We start from the raw sequence: 10,687 nt of genomic DNA, 5'->3' as shown, positions 1-10,687 counted from the left end.
CTCGTACATTGAACTGAGCCTTAGCAAGCTTCGCGGTGATGCAAAGAGATGTTTGCCCATGCTAACATCTCGGCATTTCCATAATGGCACAGATCAGTGTCTTCACTCTACTTGTGCTATGAGCATTCCTGTCATTAGCACATATTGAAAGTAAAAAGGATGACAGCAGGCAATGCGACATATGCCAGCAGAGACACGTTCACCTGCTTTTCCTCTGCACATACAGTGAATTACAATCCCAGAAGTGAAGTGGTCTGCCTGCTCCGCAAAAGAGCACCTGCATCCAGTACAGATTGTGTCTCCATTGCGTTTGGAACTCATGCCAGCGCAAGTAGGTGGTGCCCATGAACTGACAGAAGAATTGCCTGTTATTCTGTGTGCTAGCCCGTGCTTCGTCTACACGTGCCAGCTGTTTTTAAACCTGTAATAGGTCTGCATTTCTCCCGCTGCTTCTTGGGATGGCATTGACATCAACAGTTTATGCCATTCTTTCGTATAGCCGAGTGCGGGCAAGCAGGGTAAAATTTCTTTGGCACTATTCTCAAATAAAAGGAAGTCGCAGTTCACCATTTTCACTGTTTCAGAGTTCAGGAATGGCTTTAAGATCATGAATAGCACATAAAGATGATTTTCGCACAAAATCTTCTAGTCACACTCCCAGCTGAGGTCTTTAAAAAAGATTATTGCATAATACTGCTACTCTTAGACTTGCTGTCCTCAAGAGTAAGCACTAGTTCATGACAGCAATTTGCATTCATAGCAGTGGCAAGTAATAATCATCTATTATGGAGCACAGAGGGCACAGTCAGCACAGCAGAGCATGCTACTGGAAATAGAAGGTGCAGCTGAACAAATACTCAAGCAAACTTCTAGCCCGTTCTGTTGATTTCGGAAGAGCAATCCACTGCTCCAGGGACCGATCTTGGCTCAGCAATCGCTCCCCATCTGCATTGGGAAGATGGGACCTGTGTTCCGGATCTGCATTTGGAATACAGTTACTCCAAAAAGAGCAGAACATAATGTTCTGTAAGTCACTAAACCCTGTGATTGGAATTGACTATTAGTAAAGTCTTGTCATCTATCACCTCGATCTGCTCATAATTTAAGTAGCATTATAAAAGTCTGCGATTCTGCAGGAACCTCTGATCTCACACCAAGAATTCAGTGCCCATAGCAGGCACAACGCGCATCTAGAGATGCCAGGTAATGTAACTCGAAAGAAATGTTATGCTAACTCTTCTTTACCTACTAAGAGAGCAAACAGTATTTCTGTCATCGAACCTTCTTTTAAACACTATTTCATGGCAATGACAAAAGGCATTTCGAGTCAACTGGAGGTCTAACCTAGTACAGTGGCGATGAACGAGCCCCTGAGCCTGCCATGTGCCAAGGCGTAAATGCACTTCACTGCAATGTACGAGTAAACAAGTGGAAGGCTGGAAGCTTGAACAATCTGTTTCCAGTAAACAGTGACGTTTGGGTGGTTAGGTTGGAATACCAAGCAAGCACTCTGCCCATAGCTTTATCTACTAGATTTCCTCTCAAAGGTATAACCAGCAAACAATGTCTGCAACTTAAGCCAGGAGTACAATCCCAGCATGTTCTGAATGTTCTGAAGACTTCGATCATCACATTTACTTTTTAATCATGCCAGTCACCTCAACATCAAATCAAAGCAATATATGTGGCAGCTTATGGAACCCTCGCACATACAAAACACACCGAGAAATGCAAGCCAGTCAGTCTAAAGGCAGCCTATCATCAGCATATTGTTCATGGCCTTCACAGGGCCACCAAGTTTGCTCCCTGACCACCCTATGAACATGCAGTGTTTGCACCCCAAATCGGGTTACAGAAAATGTGGCGGCTCTTTAAATGAAATAGGAGCAGTGCACCAAGAAAGGCAAAAGTTCGTCCCTAGCTCCCATTATGTCAACTGAAGAATGTGCAGAGTCAGACAAGAAATATGGATTTCTGAAAACATGTATTCTGTATAGAAATATGAGTGATATCTAGGAAGATAGTGGTACCAGTGCAGTAAGCAGTCTGCCCCTTGTGCATCATGAAGGGCCAATGTTCTCGAACTTCCAAACCTTTTATCATGCCAAAACATGCTCACCTGATCAATTATGAATTGTGAAAGGCTACACACTCTAAAGTGGAAACAGTTCCATGCAAAAAAGTAAAAAGAAGCCAAATGCAGAATGTGATGTGACTGTTCAAACAATGTCTGGAAGTGCATGTGGCAACCAAGCAATTCATAAATGTGGTAGCCATTCATAATCTAGATCCAGACACAACACTAATTCCATATCAACATCTACCGTTGCTTCTACAAAACATGCATAAATTTAAACAAAAATACCACAACTGAATGATACTTTAAGCAAAGGCTTGCTTTGCTTGGAATTCTGCATGCACTCTTCATTTTGAAACTTGCATGAATTTCATATTCTCACATCTGTGATGAATCAGTGGTATACTGAGTACAGAAAAACTGCACATTTTGATTCACATTTCATATTAGAGAAGATGAAAATGGGGCATCTCAGCACTAAGATTTTTTTTCGCTTCATTTGTAAATAATTAAACAAGAAAATCAATACTATTGGTACTGTTGAATGCATAATTACCTTTACACCTTACTGACATTTCTGGACTGAAGGTCTGAGTTTGGTGTCTGTCATTTATATGCGCTTAGTTGTTTTTGGGGATTACTTCAGTCACGACCAAAGTATGAAAAAGAAAATATCAAGCCCAATACAGGCGAAAAAATTCAAAATAGCTCAAAACTTTTTTTTTCCCCTTCTGCTACCCAAGGCTCGACAATGGAGTTTAAGTACGGTTGCTGCTGAATCATACTGCCGTCGCATGTTCGCCGGCTCCATATCTCGTCATCCGCAATATTTATGGAACATAAGAATAATGATCTAGCCCTGTTGTAACGCAGGTAGGTTTTACCACTTATTCAATCCGTGTAGTTGCAACTGCACAAGCGCCGGATCTTCAACTGCAGCGCAACATAAGGCCCGGGTCGAGGCACTTGGAACTGGCCCATTCTAAATTCTTGCCGAAGGCTGAATTGCAGTAGGCGCCAGAATCGTGCACCCCGCAATGGTCTTACGAGTGATGATTTGTACGGCATATTCTACTCTGAGCGTGAAGCCCCTGGCACTAACTGTCTCTTTTCCTAGACACTGCAAACGCATTCACCCTTCCCTCGTCAAAAGCAAACTACCGTATGTTATAATGACATGCGCCTCTTGATGTTTACGAACTAGCGCTGTGTTGGCATGCATCATCAGTTCTGCGCAAAGTTTTTAGGAGAATGTACAGGGAAGATGGAAATTAACTTACCTCCGAGATGTCAAATGTATGCCGAGTGGTGGCCGCCCTCCAATAGTCCCGTCGTCAGCGTAGTGTTTGCAGTGAGAGCGCACAAAGGAAACGCACTACCTGTCGGGCACGCGAGCACACTTTTTGCACAGGTATGCACACAACCTTACCACGCTTCTGCACATCGCACGAGCTATTTTGTTGCGCTCTGTGCCTCGTATATCTCGAAATAAAGAGCCGCCAGCAGCAAGGCCCCCAACAACACACAAGAGAAAAAGGCGCGACGCCACCAACTCATAATGGCTACGGCTAGCACTTCGATCCGCTTCGGCTGCCTCGTCTGGTTTCGACTTGTTTCGGTTTCGGAAGTCGCTGACCTAACGACTTTGCTGCTCGCCGAACAGTGGCAAGCACGATGTCGGGCGTCTACGCGCTAACGCTGCATGTTTGTCGTGTATACGCGCCTGAAGTTTGTACATTAAAAATTAGCAGTGCTAGCGAAAGACCACCGTGAGTTTCGCTTCTTTTCTCGCGATGCTGGACAAACTGCGTGCTTTGCTTGTCATGGACGTTAGGTTGACCGCGGTCTGTGGTTCGGCGAATCGGAGCTTTGGCCCAAATTCATTGCCAAGTTCCTTGCGAAAACTCCTGTTCATAAACAGTTACAGTGGCAATTGTTTGTTTGTTAATATTGAAAGACTATACGGCGTTTTACAGATCAAGTGATTTGTTTGGAAACAGAAGATGCTGAATTAATTGTGCTCGCTCATAAAAAACAGTGGGCAAGCCCAATTCGGCTCGCCCGCTGTTCCTTTATGGGCGCCACATCTATGGCTGTCAGCTCGAACTGGTCACCTGAGAGCGATAATTTCTTGTGTGATATGTGCCTCACTACTTCAGTGTTTAACTCTTAAATGGTGACGAAATTTTTGAATGCCTGTAGCTTATAGCAAAAGCAAGGACAGTGGGGTGAAAGCCTGAACTCTCAATCAGGAAAGATATGCGATATGCAAAAATAGCTTACCGGTCAAGCTTCAAGTGAAGGCAGTGTGGGGTGTTTGCACGCTCTTTACTTCAATTAAGAAACTGACCATACAAATATTTCAACTTATCTCTGTGGCCTACAGCATGCAGTAAAGAAGCTAAAGCAATCAAGCTGCTCTTTCCATGCAGCATAATGATTGTGCACTGCTGGTGGAAACTGCACAACATATATTCGTGGAGTTGCACATGCAGCTTTCCTCAATGCCTCTCGCGTGACGCAGCCTACAGTTACACTGAAAAATATGCCAAATAAAATACATTTCCTTGCAATATGATGATTCAGCATATATGTGTATAGTGTGCATAGCTTCAAGATGCAACACATACTGTTGGTATCGCCTCTCATAAGGTACTAGGATTTGTGTATCTCTTCATTAGTCTAAGATCACCGATTCAATCCTTTTTTTTTTTTATTTGACATTGAGACGGACAACATTTGCAAGTGTCATTACGCAGCAGAAAGCTTCAATTCAGAGTAGTGCAGTTCAGCAAATTTTTGCTATAGTCTCAGGAAACTTAAAAATGGTGTATATAGGTGTAGATGTGCAAGTCAAAACTCAAAAGGCTGTAGGAGCTGTTTTGCTCAGCCTATCCTTGTGCTGAAAAAGAGAGTCAGGCTGGTCGGTTATAATCAGTCGATTGAGTGAACAGTGCTCTAAGATAGTAAGGGAGATAAAGAAGCAGAATTGTTGTCATCTTCTCTCCCATCCCATCTGTTAGTGCTGTTCAGTCGTTTGAGAATTGTCTTTCTGTGGTCTTTACAAGTGAATATGAGCTCGTGAAGTTTAGTACTGGAGTTGGCTTTCACATTTCTGCTATCACATTTACTTTTCCTTCTACAGATGAAACTACAAGCCAGTTCTTCATACAAACTTGTGATGCCTAATGGTGGTAATAGTGTGCAGTTATAGTGAGTTGTCTCCATTCATATGCAAAACACAATGTAAGGGAGATTTTGATCGCCAGTTTGACCGTCATCTGCTTGGCAGGCAACACATCAATGTTGTGCACACAGCCTTTGTCGTGCATCTATGGCTGCGTCCAACTTTCAGAAACGAACGGTTGAAAGAGAAGCAAATGATGCTATTAGATCTAGTTGAAGTATCTCGCTTTTGACATTGCTTTACAGTAAGCTTGATATGTCGAGTAGTTGTTGCTCAGCGTGCATGTTGTCATATAAAGATTTCTGCATAATGAATGGAAGCAAGCACTTTTCTACTAATGTTGAAAATGTGCTGCAAGCCAAGACCAAAATTGTGAAATATGAAAAAGTGTACCTGTCGCAAATAATCATGAAGTAATCATTATATGAAAGCTCTAACTTTGACCTCTTTCATATTGGAAGGACCTACACAGTCTCAACGACAAATTTTTTAGCATGCAAGCATGTACATGGCCACGTAGTTTGCATGCTCTCTTAGAGCATCTGTTCACGCACTGGCTCCATGTGCTTCTACAAGCTCGCACAAATACGTGACCAGCTCATTCTCATTCAATCTTGCACAGTGGCTGTGCGTGCTTCTGTGAGCTCGCTCATTGGCTCATTCAAACTCACAAGAACTTGTACAATCTCATGCGTTCCTGCACAGTGGCTCTACGTGCTCTCATAAATCCACGTTTAATCTACCAAGAACTCACATATTCTTATACATTCTCATTCCCTCTCACACTTTCTTGTACAGCTCACATACAATTTTTTCAGTAGGGACATGTCACTGCTTCTAACTCGACAAGTTTGTGTAGCTCGGGGCCTTGTCGAACTTGTCCGTGGCCAAGCCAACGTGCTAGTGACAAACTTCACATGTGAACCCCAACATTTGCCGGCGAACACGGCGGTCGCTTATTTTGAAGAACTTGGAGAATGTACAGGCCAGTACGCTTTAACCAACACGTCAGACCCCGACAATGCGACGCCTACAGCCATTCAGACTGATGTGAACCCGCACCTCTCACCCAGTGAGAAACGCTGCATAGATAATCTTGTCAATTCGTTCCGAGATTGTTTTGCATCAACCTCCAAGGTCCGACAGACGCCACTAACGAAGCACCGAATTATAGTTGCCGATGACCAACGTCCACTATGTCAGCGTCCTTACCGGGTGTCTTCAAAAGAACGTGATGCCATCCGCCGCCAAGTAACAGAAATGCTCCAGGACGACGTTATCCAACCGTCGACGAGCCCCTGGTCTTCGCCTGTTGTCCTCGTGGCAAAGAAGGATGGAACCTTCAGGTTTTGCGTGGATTACAGACGCCTCAACAACGTCACGAAAAAGGATGTGTACCCCCTGCCACGCATAGACGATTCCCTCGATCGCCTTCGCCATGCCACTTACTTTTCGTCCCTTGACCTCCGCAGTGGATATTGGCAAATAGAGGTTGACGAGCGAGACCGTGAGAAGACCGCTTTTATTACGCCAGACGGTTTGTATGAATTTAAAGTGCTCCCGTTTGGCCTGTGTTCGGCCCCTGCCACATTTCAGCGAATGATGGACACTGTACTCTCTGGTCTGAAGTGGCAGTCATGCCTCGTATATCTCGACGACGTTGTGATTTTCTCGGACACGTTCGACGAGCACCTGAAGCGTTTGCGCGCTGTCTTCGAGGCCATCCGATCTGCCGGTCTCTCTCTAAAACCCGAAAAATGCCACTTTGCTTTTAACGAGTTGAAATTTCTCGGCCACATTGTCAGTGCTCGAGGTGTTAGCCCAGACCCAGAGAAGACGGCCGCTGTCTCTTCATTCCCCAGACCAGCGGATAAACGAAGCTTGCGTCGATTTCTCGGCCTCTGCGCGTACTATCGTCGGTTTGTTAACAATTTCTCCAAGATCGCTGAGCCTCTGACCCGCCTGACAAAAGACGCCGAGCCGTTCTTTTGGGGCCCCGACCAGGAAAACGCTTTCACGGAACTCAAGTCCCATCTCCAATGTACGCCAATACTTGGCCACTTCGACGAAGAGGCCGACACGGAACTGCACACGGATGCCAGTAACGTTGGCCTCGGTGCGGTCCTTGTTCAGTGGCAGGACGGTGCAGAACGTGTCATCGCTTACGCCAGTCGCACTTTGTCCCGTTCCGAAGTTAATTATTCAACTACCGAAAATGAGTGCCTCGCTGTTGTGTGGGCAGTCATGAAATTTCGTCCGTATTTGTACGGTCGTCCGTTTCGTGTCGTGAGCGACCATCACTCTCTGTGTTGGCTGGCAAACCTGAAAGATCCATCGGGTCGACTTGCTCGATGGAGCCTTCGGTTGCAAGAATTTGACATTACAATCGTGCACAAGTCCGGCAAAAAACACAGTGATGCTGACTGTCTGTCCCGCGCCCCTACTCCCTGCCACGCGGACGGCTCTGACGACGATTCCATTTTCCTTGGTGTTATCGCGACGTCCACCTTATCCCGAAAGCAGCGGGCTGACTCTGAACTTTTACCCCTAATTGAATACCTCGAAGGAACCGTGTCATCTCCTCCTCAGCTCTTCAGGCGCGGACTGTCGTCATTTTGCCTGCGTGATGGTGTGCTCTACAAGCAGAACTACGGTCCAACAGAAACTGCTTATCTGCTTGTAGTACCCACAACGCTACATGACGAAGTTCTTCGTGCGTGCCACGATGACCTTTCTTCCGGCCATCTCGGGTTTTCTCGCACATTGGCACGGATACGCCGAAAGTACTACTGGCCCAGGCTAGCTGCCATTGTGCACCGCTACGTCCGTACCTGCCGTGAGTGCCAGCGGCGGAAAACACCACCCATTAAACCAGCTGGGCTCTTACAGCCTATCGATCCCCCGAAATTCCCATTTCAACAGGTCGGCATGGACTTACTGGGCCCATTTCCGAAGTCCTCCATGGGTAACAGGTATATAGCGGTTGCCACTGACTACCTTAGCCGCTACTGTGAGACCAAGGCCATTCCACGTGGTACCACAGATGAAGTTGCGCATTTCTTCATTCACAGCATTGTACTCCGTCATGGTGCGCCATCAGTCGTCTTAACTGACAGAGGAACCTCGTTTACGTCGGCACTCACGAGTGAGGTACTTCGACTCAGTGGCACCACCCACCGCGAGACAACAGCCTATCATCCTCAAACTAATGGACTGACTGAGCCTCCGGCTTAACAAGACAATTGCCGATATGATTTCTATGTATGTAGACGATGATCATGGGAACTGGGACCGGATTCTGCCGTACATCACGTTCGCATACAACACTGCACTCCAGGAAACAACACGCTTCACTCCATTTCATTTGGTTCATGGACGCGAACCCTTGACTATGCTGGATGCCATGCTTCTTCCAGATTCTGCTCCCTCCACTGTCGTGGGTGCTGACCAATTTATTCGTGACGCAGAAGCTGCACGCCAGCTTGCCCGACAGCGAATTCAGCACCAACAAGTACACGACGCCCAGCGCTACAACCTGCGACACCGAGAGGTGAATTACACGCCCGGCGACCAAGTCTGGGTATGGAGCCCAATACGGTTGCGAGGGCGCTCTGAAAAGCTTCTGCGGCGATACTTTGGACCTTACGAGGTGCTCCGCCGCCTCAGCGCGGTGAACTACGAGGTGCTACCACAAGGCACTGTACGCTCCTCTCGGCAGCCGAAATCTGAAATAGTTCACGTTGCCAGAATGAAGCCCTATTACAATCGGTAAACCAATTCAGGATCCAAAATAGAGCCAGAGACTTTCCCGTATTACTTGCCCCGCTTTTCGACTATTCCCCTACGCTTGCGGCATCGGGTCGATGCCCCTTGGAAGGAGGGCAATGCCACACCGCTGACCATCTTCTGGCGCCACCAAGTGGCCGAATGGCTTGGCACGTGGCTAAGCTTCATCCTCGTCTCTCTCGAGTTTTCGCTTGATTAAAAAGGGCCAGCTGGGTTGTTGTGCTGCTTGCTACGTGTGTTGGTGACAATATATATGATGCCGGCCGGCAACACCGCTGAGCCGGCACTTCGTGGTGATTATAAGTGTATCCTACAGCTGCAATAGCTAGCTAGTCGATGACTGTAGGGGGCTAAAAAAAACCTTGAGGACAATGAAAATGGAATACTAGGTCATTCAACTCTGCAAATTTTTCAGGTCAGAATTGTCATGCTGAGGTGATGTTGATTAGGAGGGAAAAACCTAAATAAGCTGTAGAATTAAAGGATGACCTCTCACTGTTTTGGTTACCCTCTTTACAAAAACGATTCAGTGCCTGATGGATATCCTATTCTCATTTGGGCTATGATTATTATAATATTATGCTAATCATTTCACAATGATCAGGGCTTCTTTTCAATTAAGCTTAATAAAGCAAATCCCCATATTGCACTTAGAGGATAATGCCTTCATACCTGAAATAAAGTTGGTGGTGCATATCAAAGTCACATTACAAGATTTCTGGACATTCAGCCCCAGGATTTCAATCTAACAAAAGAAATGCTGCACATTGTTACTAAGGCTGTCATGTTATATTTGGGTAACTTATACTCCGTTCCATATATCAGGTGCAGCGCAGCGAAAGCTACTCAAGTAGTCTGCAAGAAAAACAAAAGGAGGCGTATCACTACGATCGTTTAATGGCCGAGTGGTTTCTGTGGAAACGGGCTCTATTCCGAGCATACACGTTTGCAACAAATAACTTGCTTCGCGTGCCTGGACATCTCTGCAGTGCGGATCTTTGAAAAAAAACGCTCCGAAGAGGAAGTCGAGGTCGCTGCGTTATGCAGCGCGATAGGCACAGCTGGCAGGTTGCGGGGCAGCGAAAACGCGACACGAACCAAAACGACAAACAAAACATACAAATTGACCAAATCCGATCCTGTTTCCCTAAAAAAGGTGCTTTTTATGAAGTTGGTGACAAATGTAAAATGTATTAACTTTGCCGACAAATCAATTGTTATTTCCTTTCGTTAAGAGCAGGCACTATTTTTCATCGCGGATGTGGAGAGCGCAAACAAGAGCTCAAGCTTTGGCAGGTTTGCACTTGATGTATGAAACGGAGTACTATAGGGGAATTATAAGTTATGTACTTTCTAAGTAGTACAGACATTAGCGTAGCCTTTAGAAAACATGAAAATATTGTAGTGTAAATCACATGAAGAACAATGGCATTGTATGTTTTGTAAGTGTTCGCATATTTTTGCTGTCAAATTGAGATCCCTGCATCTTTTAATGACCTAATGTTTGTTCTAATGCAACGCATGGTCCATTTCAGCTTGTCGTGCCTTCGCATGTCTAATATGTAATAAACAGTGCCTAACGTCACCAGCAAAAAAAAGTGTGTGGCAAAAGGTAGAGCCGACCTCTCGCCGACCAA

The sequence above is a fragment of the Amblyomma maculatum genome, chromosome 7 (assembly GCF_055883805.1).
Source record: "Amblyomma maculatum isolate TAMU_Amacu chromosome 7, ASM5588380v1, whole genome shotgun sequence".
NCBI lineage: Eukaryota > Metazoa > Arthropoda > Arachnida > Ixodida > Ixodidae > Amblyomma > Amblyomma maculatum.
This window is presented reverse-complemented; position numbering follows the sequence as displayed.